This window comes from Mesoplodon bidens (genome assembly GCF_964165515.1).
Source record: "Mesoplodon bidens genome assembly, chromosome: 18".
In the NCBI taxonomy this organism is placed as follows: Eukaryota; Metazoa; Chordata; class Mammalia; order Artiodactyla; family Ziphiidae; genus Mesoplodon; species Mesoplodon bidens.
This window is the reverse complement of record NC_138175.1, coordinates 49,904,552-49,918,730: the sequence shown is the minus strand read 5'-3', so window position 1 is coordinate 49,918,730 and position 14,179 is coordinate 49,904,552. Positions and strand designations below refer to the sequence as shown.

Below are 14,179 nucleotides of genomic sequence, written 5' to 3'. Positions count from 1 at the left end.
GGAAGAGGGTCCTCACTGGAACCCAATCGTGTTGGCACTCTGATCTCAGACTCCCAGCTTCCAGAACTGTGAGAAAATAAATTTCTGTTGGCTAAGCCAGCCAGTCTATGGTTTTTTGTTTTGGGTTTTTTTTTTCTTTCTTCTTTTTTTTGGCTGCACTTTGTTGCTTATGGGATCTTAGTTCCCTGACCAGGGATTGAACACAGGCCCTCAGCAGTGAGAGTGCAGAGTCCTAACCACTGGATCACCAGTCTATGAGTTCTCCAGTCTATGGTATTTTGCTATGGCCACCTGAGCCAACTAAGACAAGTAGCCTTCTAACAACTGCCATCTAATGAATGCTTATTAACTACTAAGCACTCTATATTCATTCACCTTTTCAGGAACAGTTACTACTCCCATTTTACAGATGAAGAAACTGAGCAGGAAGGGACCTGTTTAATGTCATTGTTATTTACCTATGGTCCCTCAGTTCCATATCTACCCTTCTCTGCAGTGTAATGCTGGAGCTGGGGGATTTTGAAAACTACATTTCCCAGGATCCCTTGCCACCTGACTCCTGCAAAGAGGAAGCACTCCAGGTCAGAGGGTAAAAAGAGCCTCCCCCGCCCTTGCCTGTAGCATTATCTATGGAACTGTGCCTGTGTGTGGTGCCTCCTCTGTGGCCCCAGACCTTGCCACACAGCCCCCCACCCATGGTTCCAGCACAAGTTGCCCTGCAGTACAGCAGCAAGGGGCTCTTAGGTGTGCTAACACCACCTCCTCCCTTTGGTTTGCCTGGCGTGAGGGGTGGGACCTGCTACCTGCAGTTGCTAATCAGTGGAATACTCCCTATGGCAGACTGTATTTTTCCAAAAGTATTTCTGATCCTACATGCTCTTTTAGAGCCTTGTCACCCCTCACTCCCCATCAAGAGGGGAGTCCAGCTCCCCTTTCCTTGAGCCTGGATGAAGAGAATACGGCAGAAGTGATCCTGCCTGTCTTCATAGACTAGGTCATAACAGGCAGTATGGCTTCTCTCCCTCTCTCTCTCTCTCTCTCTCTCTCTCTCTGGGGACGCTCACCCCAGGGACTGACTCTTGATTAGGCAAGGTCATTCAGAATAATCTATCACCGTGCCAGGGGTTGGCCAGTGGGACGTAAGAGATGTCTGCTAGGTGATGGGGTTTCTGACAAGACAAATATGGGAAGCCACCTCTTCCAGCTTTGGATATGGTTGTAAGAGGGCTTGATGCTGGAGCTCTGGCCGTCATCGTGCAAACACCAACATGCTGAGGACAGCAGGACAGCAAAGTACGTTCTCGATGACTCCTTGGAACGGCTGAATTAATGACCCATGGGTATGTCCATCTCCATTCTTTCTGTCATGCTGTATAATATGAGGTATTCCTTACTGCTCCTACCCCAAAGCCTTTGTGTTTGCCATTCCCTCCACCTGGCATGCCCCCCACTCACTCCTCAGACATCTGCACTGCCCTCTCCCTCAGCCCCTCAGGTCTTTACTCAGATGTCATTCTTAACCCACCCTGCATAAAAGTGCACCCCTTTGGAAGTATCCCCACTTCTCTTCCCTGCACTGTTTTCTCCAGAGTACTCATTACTATCTGGAATATCATATGAGAGGTTTATGATCTCCCCCACGAAAACATAACCTTCCTGAAAGCAGGGGATTTTGTTTACTCTGTATCCCTGGTGTCTAGAATTATGCTTGATGCATAGCATTGTGATCGATACATGCTTGTTAAATGAATGCTGAGTGAATTGCTTCAGTTCTCCTCCTTGGACTTTCTATTACTCTTTCAGCTGCAGGCAAATGTTCCTGGCATTCTGCCTCCTGTGGGTTCCTCGATTTTTTTTTTTTTTTTTTTTTTTTTTGCGGTACGCGGGCCTCTCACTGTTGTGGCCTCTCCCGTTGCGGAGCACAGGCTCCGGATGCGCAGACTCAGCGGCCATGGCTCACGGGCCTAACCGCTCCGCGGCATGTGGGATCCTCCCGGACCGGGGCACGAACCTGCGTCCCCTGCATCGGCAGGCGGACTCGCAACCACTGTGCCACCAGGGAAGTCCGGTTCCTGGATTTTACCTCTCTGCTCAGTCCTTTGGATCCAGTACTTGCTCTAAAATGACGCTCATTCCAGACTGAGCATTTGATCTTATGCCCACTCTGGCTCCCAGACATTGTCCTCTGCAGGTGCCCTCAGGTCCCAGAAGCCCCAGAGGTGAGAGTAGACCACATCCAGGCCCCTCTTGAAGCTGCAATGTCAGAAAAAGGAAACTCAAGAAGCTTCTCGGCATTGTGCAAGGCGTTTCATTCAGATTTGGTTGCAGCTGGGAGACTGAGCCAGACAGAAGAGGGCCCATGCGGGGGTGGAATGCGCTGCTCTAAAAGCCTGGTGGGGGAGGCGGCATTTGGTCCTCAAGCCCCAGGTTGACTGCCCAGGACTTTGCTAGACCCTGAAGAGGGAGAGAGAAAGAGGAGTTGTTGCCCAATGTTCCTGAGAAGAGATACAGCCTTAGTCTGAGGGAGTAGCCTGGTGATGGGGACCCCTTAGTTTGAGGAAGGATGCTTAGTCTTTGGGGCCCCCAATCTGAAGGAGAATGTGTAACCATGGTGGCTTCTCTTGTCTGAGGAAGAAAAACAGCCTCGCCTGAGGGAGGAGGTACAGCCTTTGGGGTCCTGGCGTGAAGAAAGAGGACTAGCCTTGGGTAAGCTCTTAGTCTGAGGGAGGAGGCCCACCCCTGTTTTTTGACTTTCTCACCAGGAGCTTCCAGGCCCCCCTAGAGATGCCCTAGCAGAGGGGAGCCAGGGCGCCATCTAGCGGGACAAGCAGGCGGGCTCCGGGGAGGGGGTCGGGGGTCCCGGTCGGACGGCTCAGGAGCGGGCCGCGGTGCCCAGGGCGACCATCAGCACAGACAGGGCAAGGCGGGGGCCGGGCGCTGTGCCCGAGTGGCATTCGGAGTCCAGGACGGCGCGTTGGGTAGTGCTGCAGACCGGCCAGCGGGCCAGCCGGTGGCCGGGGAGCGTCGGGAGCCCCTGGATCTGGCACAGGTCGCGGGTGCCGCAGCCGCGCACGCTCAGGTTCCGGCCGCCTGCGGAGACGCGGGTGAGGACGGGGACGTGAGGATGCGCGCTGGCAGGTGTCCCCCTGCACGCGCGCTCCTGGCACACGCACGCCACCACTGGCACCAGCCCTGCGTCGCTGTCCCCAGATTCCGGGGGTTCCTCCAATCGAGCAGATTGCCCTGAAACTCCCTCCAGCCCCGCGGGGTCGCCTTCCTAAAAGACTTCGACACATGGGAAAGGGAACATGGGAGCCAGCCAACCTCGGAGGGAACCTCCTTTCCCAACTATTTCCTGTGTGTCCTCGGAACCATCCATATACGATATAATATGATAGGATGTGATATATTTATATATACATGTAAATATACCAATGTAACCAGTTTGTTGAGGACTTGATGGGAAATGCTAAAGTGAAATAGTGTTATTTTACCAACAGAAAAACACCTCACCACAACTCTTGGTTATTTTCAGGTCCTTAAGTTTTAGCCATATGTGGAAACACTTATTGTCAAGTGACATGATACCTGTGTGTATTCAAAATAATATGGGGCCAAGGTGGAGATGAAACACGATCGGCCATGAGTGGATAATTCTCGGAATTGGGTGAAGGGTACATGGGGCTTATTAAACTGTTCGCTCCTTTATTTATCTTTGAAATTTTTCCATAACACAAAAGCTAAAAAGAAATGTAAGCCTCACAGCACTGTCTGTATTTGTCTCATCTTGACCTGGAGTATGCTGGAGTATCCTTCCTCAAAGAGCCATGTTTGTGAGTCTTGGTCCCACACCCACTATCATGCACACCTACCCACACATGTACACACACACATATGCGTGCACACACACATCTCAATCAAACAGCTCCCATGATGCCCCAGAGACCAGAACACAATCCCCACCAACATGCCCAGCCTCCCTGCCCACTGTCTTATCACCCCTCCCCCAGAAACACACACACACACACACCCATTGTGCGCACAAACACAAGTTCCCCAGCACATCCGTTCCCTGGACAGTGATTGACTGAAGGTCTGTCCAGTCCACATAAGCCTTATACACACATAGCAATGATGACCACTAACACTGAAAGTCATCAATTCCAAGACTCACATTCGCATCCCCCAACACACACACACATTTTAACATTCCTGAATAGAGCTGTCTTCCCGTCTTCCCATCGGTAACGTCTTAGATTTGCTGAAATGCCATACACGGTCCTAACTATGTTCAAGAATTAAGCTGTCCAATACAGTAGCCAGTAGCTGTATGTGGCTCTTGAGCACTTGCCATGTGGCTGGTTTGAACTAGAATGGGCTGTGAGTATAAAAGCCACACCAGATTTCAAAGACTTAGTAGGAAAAAAATGAACGTAAGATATCTCATTTATGAGGTCTTATATCATTTGCATGTTGAAATGATAACTGTTGGGTATATTGGGTTAAATAAAATATATTATTAAATTAATTTCACCTGTTACCTTTTACATAAGGCTAGTGGAAATTTTTAATTTACACACGTGAACATTGTATTTCTTTTGGACAGCACTCACCTAGAAGCTTCATGGATTATCTTATTTAATTTTCACAGCAGTCTTGTGGATAAGAGACTATAATTATCCCCTTTCTCAGATGGGGAAATTGAGGTACAGAGAAAGAAAGTCCCCTGCTCGAGGTCACCCAGCTCATAAGAGCTAGGATTTGAACCCAGGCAGCCTGGCCCCAGAGTCCTGCTTTATGCCCTCCACTCCATCACCTCTCTCATGAACTAATTTCATACTCACAAAACCCTGTGAGGTGTTCTTCCAGCATCCCCATTTATCATAGGGGAAAACTGAGGCTCAAAGAGATGACGTGGCTTGGGTCACACAGAGTCAATGATGGAGGTGGACCCCCAAACCCAGGCATGCCTGTATCCAAAACCAGTGCACCCAGGCTCACTTGTGCACACATGCACACACACATACACACACCTTACCTTCTTCAGACACCAGGTTCATCTGGACACACTCTGTCTGCCCACTGGGACACTGCATGTAGAGTAAGTGGTTGCAGGGCCCTGAGTGGCCCCCAGGACATGTAGGACACAAGAACTTGCTCAAGGTGCCTGAGGCCGGCAGGGTGGCTATGTAGGGGAGAGTGACAGTCAGCCGGGAGGACTCTCAGGACCTCCCAGGGCCCTTCGTGCGCTCTTAGGCTGTACTACAAGGGAATGACATTAATGGGCTTTCCCACTGAACTGGGGTCAGGGTGCCTTAGGATAGCCTGGCTGGAGAATGAGTGTTGAGTGCATGCCCTCTTCAACGCAGGACAAACTCTCCTCCAAAGTCACCCCACCACCTCCTTGGCCACCCATCTGACTGCTTTCTGGTGGCAGCGTACCGAGAGGAGTGGGCTCTTGGCAGTTGCCTTGGCAACAGGTGGTGTTGATCCAGAAGCCAAAACCAACATTGTAGGTCAAGGCAAAGATGGAGTTGTCAAATGTGCAGTCCTTGGGGGCCACACAGGAACCGTTTCTCCAGGAAACAGAGTTATTTGCACCTAAGACTGGAAAGATATGGAGGGCAGGCTCATGAGGAGAAGCAATTACCAGCCACCACCCAACTGAGCCCCCCAAATCCCTCTGGGTACCATTGTTGGCATGCACTCTGTCTGAGATTCCCCCTCATGGACTTGATGTCATTGAGCCTCAAGACATATAATCCTCTTGAGGACACGGTCGGGGGGAAGACAGAGACGAAGTGAGAGAGTAGCATTGACGTATATACACTTCCAAATGTAATACAGTTAGCTAGTGGGAAGCAGCCGCATAGCACAGGGAGATCAGCTCGGTGCTTTGTGACCAACTAGAGGGGTGGGATAGGGAGGGTGGGAGGGAAGCTCAAGAGGGAGGGGATATGGGGATATATGTATACATATAGCTGATTCACTTTGTTATACAGCAGCAACTAACACAACATTGTAAAGCAATTACACTCCAATAAAGATGTTTAAAAAAGAAAAAAGATGCATAGACCCCTGCCTTCTCCCCTTAGGGTTTCAATGAACAAGGTGACTCTGTACCTGTAATGTCTCCCCAACCTGTCCCTGAGTTTCACGTAGGCTTAGCCAGAAACTTCTCTAGGACCCCAGAAACGCCCAGCACTTGGTCTGGTACATTATCCTTACTATTCCTAATTATATTGCTGGAATTCCTATTTCAGCTATTCATGTGCATCTTGGGGTTCATCCCAGAGAAGAGCTGGTTTCTAATTTAATTCCTCTTCCCATTTACAGAAGAGTCCAGTTTTTCCCTTTATGATGCAGATCGACAGGGAACTTTGGGGGCTCCCCGCCCAGAATGTTGCAGTAGATGCCGAGATGGCTGCAACTGTTTCTCCCATCCCACATGCTTTTTTGCAACATGACTTTACCACTCCCCCATCAAGAGGTGGAATCCGTTCCTTCACCTCTTAAATCTGAACTGGCCTTGTGACTTGCTCTGATCAATAGACTGTGGCAGAAGTGACAGTGTGCCAGTTCTGGGCTTATCTCTTAAGAAGCCAGCGGTTTCCACTTTTCTCTGCTCAGAAGCCAGCCACCATACTGTAAGGAAGCTCAACTAGGCTCCAGACTATGAGAGACCACAAGGAGAGAGGCCTTGGAAGGTGAGAGGCTGTATTGAACATTGCAGCCTCAGTTGAGTTCCCAGCTGAGTGCAGCCACACCCCTTGGACCTCAGCCTTCACCCCTGGAGCAGAAGAACAGCCCAGCTGAGCCTGGTCAACCCGCTGGGTGGTGAGAAATAATAAATCATTGTTTTTGGTTTGGGTTTTGGTTTTTTTGGCCTTGCCGTGTGGCTTGTGGGCTCTTAGTTCCCCACCCAGGGATGGAACCCAGGTCATGGCAGTGAAAGTGCCAAGTCCTAACCACTGGACTGCCAGGGAATTCCCAAAATCATCATTGTTTTAAGTCACAAAGTTTTTTTTTTTTATCATTGTAGTAAAAAACACATAATATAACATTTACTTTCTTAACCACTTTTAAGTGTACAGTTCAGTACTGTTAACGATATTCACATTGTGGTATGATAGATCTCCAGAAATTTTTCATTATGCAAAACTGAAACTACCACCATTCTGCTTTCTTTTTCCATGATTTTGGCTACTGTAGCTACTTCCGGTAAATGGAATTATACACTATTTATCCTTTGTGCCTGGTTAAGCCTCTACATCTTGAGCTGCTTGGTTACTCAGGAATAACTATGACAAGCGTGACATCGGATTTTAAGCTCACATCCTCCACTGCAACCAGCTTCTGTCCTCCATGGCCAGGAAAGGGCTACCATGACTGGAGTCAAGGCAGCAAACACAGGAGGGCCAGGAGAGGTCTTGGGTGTCTCGGGTCCCATTTCTTCCCCTCCTGCCCAATCCTGTCCACAGGGGCACCCACCTGTGATGCCTGCTGTCTGAAGGCAGTGGTTCCTATCTTCCGTGCAGGGGAGAGGGGTGCAGTGGTGGAGGTCTGAGCAGGTGAAACAGACGGTGACCTTAGCCTTGGTATGGGTCGCAGGTACATGGGGACCTGGGGAGAGAGGAAGATGAACTGGCTGGAGGACAACGTGTGTGTGTGTGTGTGTGTGTGTGTGTGTGTACATTTCTGGGCACACAGCTATATGCCTGTGACTGTGCTGCGTGGATGCACTACTGCGATGATGCAGTTTGTGTGTAGGATCATGCAGGTCTGTTTCTCTGTGTGCACATGTGGTCATGTGGTTGTGCGTGCATACATTGTACTCTGTGTGTTCTGGAATTGCCTGAGGAGGGCTGGGGATGTCTGTGTGTCCGCTTCCATGGACCCCTGTGTGTATAGGTATCTATGAGCATGTCTGTGTTTACGTGTATATGTAGGAGGCTGTTTGAGGGGGGTCCGTGTTTCCAGCAACGTTTGGAGTGCTTGGATATATATGTCGGCGCACAGATATGGATGTTAGTAAAGTGTTTCAGTATGTCTGTGTATATTTTATACTTTTGTATGTTTGTGTGTTTGTACCTGTCTCTTTCCCTGTCCACGTGTCTGGATCTGACAACTGATGTGTCCCTGCACAGATATGTTATATACCCGCAGGGACTGTATACACAAAAATTCCAAGTCCCATCTTCCAGTGCTTAGTAATCCTATTTTGCCCTTTTTCCCTTTCCACGTTGTAAATTTTAGCTCCCAAGTTTTCCTTTTTTTTTTCTTCATCGTGATCATTCATTTAATCCTCTGCTCGGTTTTGAAAAGTAAACCGCCTAGCAGCTGGTAATCCGAGAAAGTGAAGGTGAGAATGTTCCTGCTTTGCCTGCAGATTCAGCAAACAGATCCCCTTCGTCACAGAACTGTCCTTGCTGTGCGGGTTTCTAAGAAGAGCATCTTCTACATCCCCGGAGCTGAGGGGATACTGCTCTGTCCAGGTTTGAAATGTTTCTCTGCTGGTCTGAAATGTCTGTAATTCTGGTCAGTTGTCTCACTTAAAAAGCTGTTGCGGGCGCTTCCCTGGTGGCGCAGTGGTTGAGAGTCCGCCTGCCGATGCTAGGGGACACGGGTTCGTGCCCCGGTCCGGGAGGATCCCACGTGCCGCGGGGCGGCTGGGCCTGTGAGCCACGGCCGCTGAGTCTGCGCGTCCAGAGCCTGTGCTCCGCAACGGGAGAGGCCACAGCAGTGAGAGGCCCGCGTACCGCAAAAAAAAAAAAAAAAAAAAGCTGTTGCCCTGGTAAATACTATCTCAATTAACATCTCTCTTTTCTGGAAGACAAAAATTATTGTCAATGTTCTTTGTTAAGCTGAAAGAAGACTATTGGCAAATCTGGCTTCTTTCACAAGCAAGGAAGTGAAGAAAAGGGAAAGACCGCTAGATTTCTTGTCTAAATCGAGTTTAGATGTCTAATCTCACTTACACAACAGGATATTCATGTTTTGAAGTACATGCTCTTCTGTAGGTGTGTTTTGGGTGCTGGGATGTAAATGTAGATGTCTGTGGAGGTGTGGATATATGCCAATGTGATTTTCTGCTTCCAGGTGTCAGGTGGTATGAGTCTGTACGTGTGTGTGCGCGCGTGCACGCGCCTATGGTTAATCGCACTCCCTGGGAGCATGATGGTAGGGGGAGGGGATACCCTGGGAACACATAGGATCGCGAAGGGCGTTTGGGATCCAGAGAGGGCAGAAAGGGTAGGGTGTCAGGAAGTCAGGGTTCAAAGCACCTGGGTGGGTGGTAGGAGACACGTAGCTGCATTCAGGCTTGGTGATGAGAGGAAATCCAGACGCTTCCGGGCCCAGGGTGGTGTTCGCTCGCAGGTGGCAGACCTCTGGTGTAGCACAGCCCTTCAGGATTTGGGGGCCCCCTGCAGAAACAGGGGGAAGCTTGAGGGGGAGACTCAGAGCTTGAGCCTTCCCAACTTGATGTCTGTCTTTCTCTGTCTGAAAGTTCCCAGCTCACTTGATTGTTCTTTATGATTCATTTTCAAATCTATCTGGTCATTTCTTACAACCGCTTGTTGCCTGCTCATTTGGAGGGTTCTAACTTTATTCCTTCATGTATGTCACATATAGCTGTGCTGTGTTCTGTAGCTGCTAATTATAATAGCTGAGTTCCCTGTGGACCTCTATCTGCTGTTTGTTTCTTCTGCTATCACTCATGGTGGCTTGTTTCCTTGTGCATTTCATGGGCTCTGGATTGTGAGCTCACATTTGGTTGATGTCAATCTGTGGGAGTCCTGGGGGCTTTTCCCTGGAGACAATTTGCCTTTGCTTATACTGAGAGCCAGAGGTGCTACCAACTTGGGATCATTTCAGCCTCCTTCCATGGTCCCTGGCCTATGTGGGGATTAAAGAGTCAGCTGCCCAGCCATGCTGTGGACCCAAGACCTAGTCACTTAAACCAGGCTGTTACCAGCATTCGCTCTCAGGGCCACTGCGCCTTTCATTTTCACTCACTGATCTCCTTCTGATTTCTGCTCACATTTTAGTTTTATTTGGGGACCCTTGGAAATTTCCCTAACTTTCCATAAGCCCCCAAAATCATGGAAGAACTTTTTTGACAGCATCTAGTTCATCTGTAAACGGGACCAAGGGGGATGGTGGTGGGAGCAATCCATCCTGGAAGTAGGCTATAAGAGGGTGTATTGTCTGCAGAGCAGTTAAAAACAGCAATAAAATGAACTGAAAGTCAATCTGCTTTTTATTATCACCATATTCCCGCATTTCTAAACACTGGTGGTGATAAAATACCTCTCTCCACTGGAGTGGGCCACTCCCCCCATTTTTGCTCCTCCCACCTCCACCTTTCCAGCATGCCACTGTTTGCAGAAGGAAAACCCTTCCGAGAATCTAGTCTGCCAGGCTAGACTGCCAGGAACAGAAGCCCAGCCACTTCTCTCTTTCACTTTGCTGCCTTCATGGTTAGTCTATTCTCTGATCAGTTTGGTTCTATTCTAAGCCTTTTGTTCAAAAAGCCTCTGCTCCAACGATTTGCAAGAAATAGTGATGATTTAAAAATACATCTGCAGGGCCTCCCTGGTGGTGCAGTGGTTGAGAGTCCGCCTGCCGATGCAGGGGATACGGGTTCGTGCCCCGGTCTGGGAGGATCCCATATGCCGCGGAGCGGCTGGGCCCGTGAGCCATGGCCTCTGGGCCTGCGCGTCCAGAGCCTGTGCTCCGCAACGGGAGAGGCCACAACAGTGAGAGGCCCGCATACCGCAAAAAGAAAAAAAAAAAAAAAAAAAAAAAAATACATCTGCAAATTATTTAAGACCAAGAGGTGAGGGTCTATACCTCCTCTCCATGAAATCAGATGGACTTTTGTGACCATTTCAACCAATAAAGCATGACAGAAGTGACAAGGTGTGATTTCCAAGGCTAGGTCATTAAAGACCATGCAGCTGCCACCTTGTTTGTTGGAATACTTGCTCTTGAATTCTTCAGCTGCCATGTAAAGATGGTGGCAGCCATGATGTGAGGAAGCCCAATTTGACCAACGAGGAGAAATCACACAGAGAAGCTTGGAGATTACATGGAGAGAGAAGGGGGCCAACTAGCCCAAGTTGCTGCCTTGTTTCTGCATTATTCAGTGTATTGGAGTCTCCGCCACCATACAAAAAAACCCCAAGGCAGCCATGCTGTGAGGAAGCCCAATCTAACCAATGTGGAGAGAACACATGGAAAAGCCTGGATTCTACATGTATGAGATGCTCATCAAGCCCTTAGTCACCCTCAGCCCTGCAGTTCTAGCTCCAGCAACCCTCTGACTGTAACTATATGAGAGACCCAGAACTGTCCAGCTGAACTTTTCCTGAATTCCCAGCCTAGAGAAACTGTAAGAGTTAGTAAAATGATTGTTGTTGTTTTAAGCCACTACGGGTGAGAGTGATTTGTTAAGTAGCGATAGATAACCAGAATATACATGCAAATAAACCTCAACACTGATTTGTGCAGGTGGGAGGGAGGCCAGCCATGCAACTGACCTCCTGAAGAGAACCCTTACCTCCACACCATGTTCCAATGAGAGTGAAACACACAGTCTGGTTCCGGTGCAGTTCATGACCGAAAGGGAGTCACATGGGGCCGACTTATTCCAAGAACAGTAAAAACACTTCACCCCGTTGGGCTGAGCTTCGGGTCTTGCTTCTGGTGGGAGCGGTTGTGGTGAGGGTAGGATGGGGCTGAGAGAGACCCCCTCTCAGTCCTTCTTTCCCCCTCCAGCCCTCTGTTCTTGCTGTTTCCACTCACAACAACCCAGAGCAGGACTTCCCTGGTAGTGCAGTGGTTCAGAATCCGCCTGCCAACCCAGGGCACATGGGTTTGATCCCTGGTCCAGGAATATCCCACATGCCGTGGAGCAACTAAGCCCGTGCGCCACAACGACTGAGCCTGCGCTCTAGAGCCTGAAAGCCACAGCTACTGAGCCTACGAGCCGCAACTGCTGAAGCCCGCGCACCTAGAGCCTGCGCTCCACAACAAGGGAAGCCACCACAATGAGAAACCCACGCACTGGAACAAAGAGTAGCCCCTGCTCACCGCAACTAGAGAAAGCCCACGCGCAGCAGTGAAGACCCAATGCAGCCAAAAATTAAAAACAAAAAAACCCAGAGCATTTTCCTCCAAAGTGGGACCAGCCTGGTCTCAGACACCCTTCTGGCCCTTGAAGATTTATTCCGAGGAGCAGAGTGAACAGAACCGAAGGTGGAGCTGGCCCCACGCTGTTCATTTGTCTGACACAAACCTTCAGGCTGAATCCCAAGGCTTCTTTCATTCATCCCACAAACATTTCTTGAGCACCTACTGTGTGCCAGCCCCTGTTTTCAATACACAGCACTGACCACACAGACAGAAGCCCTCCCTCAAAGACCCCAAATTCCAAATGTGACAAAAAGGTGATCCTGTTATTTTAGGTTTTAAGATATTGTGGTGTTCTACAAAAGAGTGGTACTCCACCACCTGATTAGTTTTCAGAGTTTTCTTAGAGATCTGAAACATTTAAGAGGAAGCCATTTAAGCATGTTTTTCCTGAGTCAAAACTAAGCCACATATCGTTTTAACATGGGTTTATACTGAAACATTGGCAGATATAGGAAAGTAGAGAACTGTGCTGATTAATACGTGGCTGCTGTCTACACATGGCTATTAAGTAGTTAAACTGTGGCTGGTTCCCTTTGGGATGCGTCGTGAGTATAAACACACTCTAGATTTCAGAGGCTTAGTTTGGGAAAAGAAAGTAAAATATCTCATTAATAATTTTATATTGATTATCTCCATGTTGAAGTAATAGTTTAGATATGGTACCTTAAATAAGGTCGATTCTTAAATTAATTTCACCTGTTTCTTTGTGCTTTTGAATGTGGCTACTAGAAAGGCTTTCATTCCCTAATATGGCTCACATTGTATTTCTACAGACAGCACTGCCATCAGCATCTACCAAGAGACAATTACTCTAGTACACCTGAAACACACAATATTGTAAATCAACTATAGTCCAATATAAAATAAAGATTTTTAGGGAATTCCCTGGTGGTCCAGTCATTAGGACTCCACGCTCTCACTGCCGAGGGCCTGGGTTCAATCCCTGGTCAGGGAACTAAGATTCCACAAGCCGTGTGGTATGGCAAAAATAAATAAATAAAATAAAAAAATTTTTAAAAGAACTAAAAAAAAAATGATCAGTAGAAGAATCTGAAAAAGAATGGATATATGTATATGTATAACTGAATCACTTTGCTGTACAGCAGAAATTAACACAACAATGTAAATCAACTATACTCCAATATAAAATAAAAATTTAATACAAATTTAAAACTTCCTGGTAAATTGGTCTTGTTGATATGAAGTGCCCTTGTTTATTTCTAGTAACGCTTTTGCTTTCAAGTCTACTATATCTGTTATTATATAATTTCCTTTTGGTTTATATTTGCACAGTATATCTTTTCCAACTTTTTTACTTTCAACCTTTTTGTACCATTATGTTTTGTTTTTTTAATAAATTTTTAAATATTAAGAAAAAAACATCATGCTAAGAATTTTTCATACTAAAAAAAAAGTAAAACAGAACAAAAAATAAAATAAAAATGATCAGTAGAAGAATCTGAAAAAGAATGGATATATGTATACATTTATTTTAAAATAAAAAAAAATTTAATAATAGTAAAAGAGTATTCCGAGGTAGTCCCTTCAACCTTTCTTTACACATAGGAGTTTTGTTTGATGCAGTTATACTCATAATTGGCATTTTATATGCTGAATAGCATGCCCACCTCTCAGCTTGGACTTGGCTATTTTATTTGGCTGACGTGTACAGTTTAGGAGGAGGGAAATCCCGGGTGTCTGGAAGGATGGCTAGTAGCCCTGACTGTGGAGCTGTCTCAAGTCTCCCCACCGCTATACCTGCCAAATACAAAATTCCTTCTCTGGAAAAAATAACCAGGCAACCAAAAGTGATCTTTATCACCACTCAGAGACAGGTCTGCAGTGAGCCAGCAAGGAGATGCTCATTGTCAAGGTTGAACAAGTGCAAAGTCAGCACCTAAAAATGAGCACCTCCCCTTACCCTAGACCAGAGCCCATCACCACCCATGACATTTCTGTTCTGCTTGACTATCCTCTGGGG

The 14,179-nt window shown here is 47.7% G+C and overlaps 1 long non-coding RNA gene across 1 annotated transcript; it reads right to left on the bottom strand.

Annotated features, from left to right (window-relative positions):
- Window positions 1-5,453: 5,453 nt before the first annotated feature.
- Window positions 5,454-9,423, bottom strand: LOC308606345. The gene is made up of 3 exons (XR_014013803.1): window positions 9,285-9,423; window positions 7,492-7,623; window positions 5,454-5,607 (listed from the first exon to the last, which is right to left on the bottom strand). It is a non-coding gene; the product is annotated as an uncharacterized lncRNA (long non-coding RNA).
- Window positions 9,424-14,179: the final 4,756 nt, after the last annotated feature.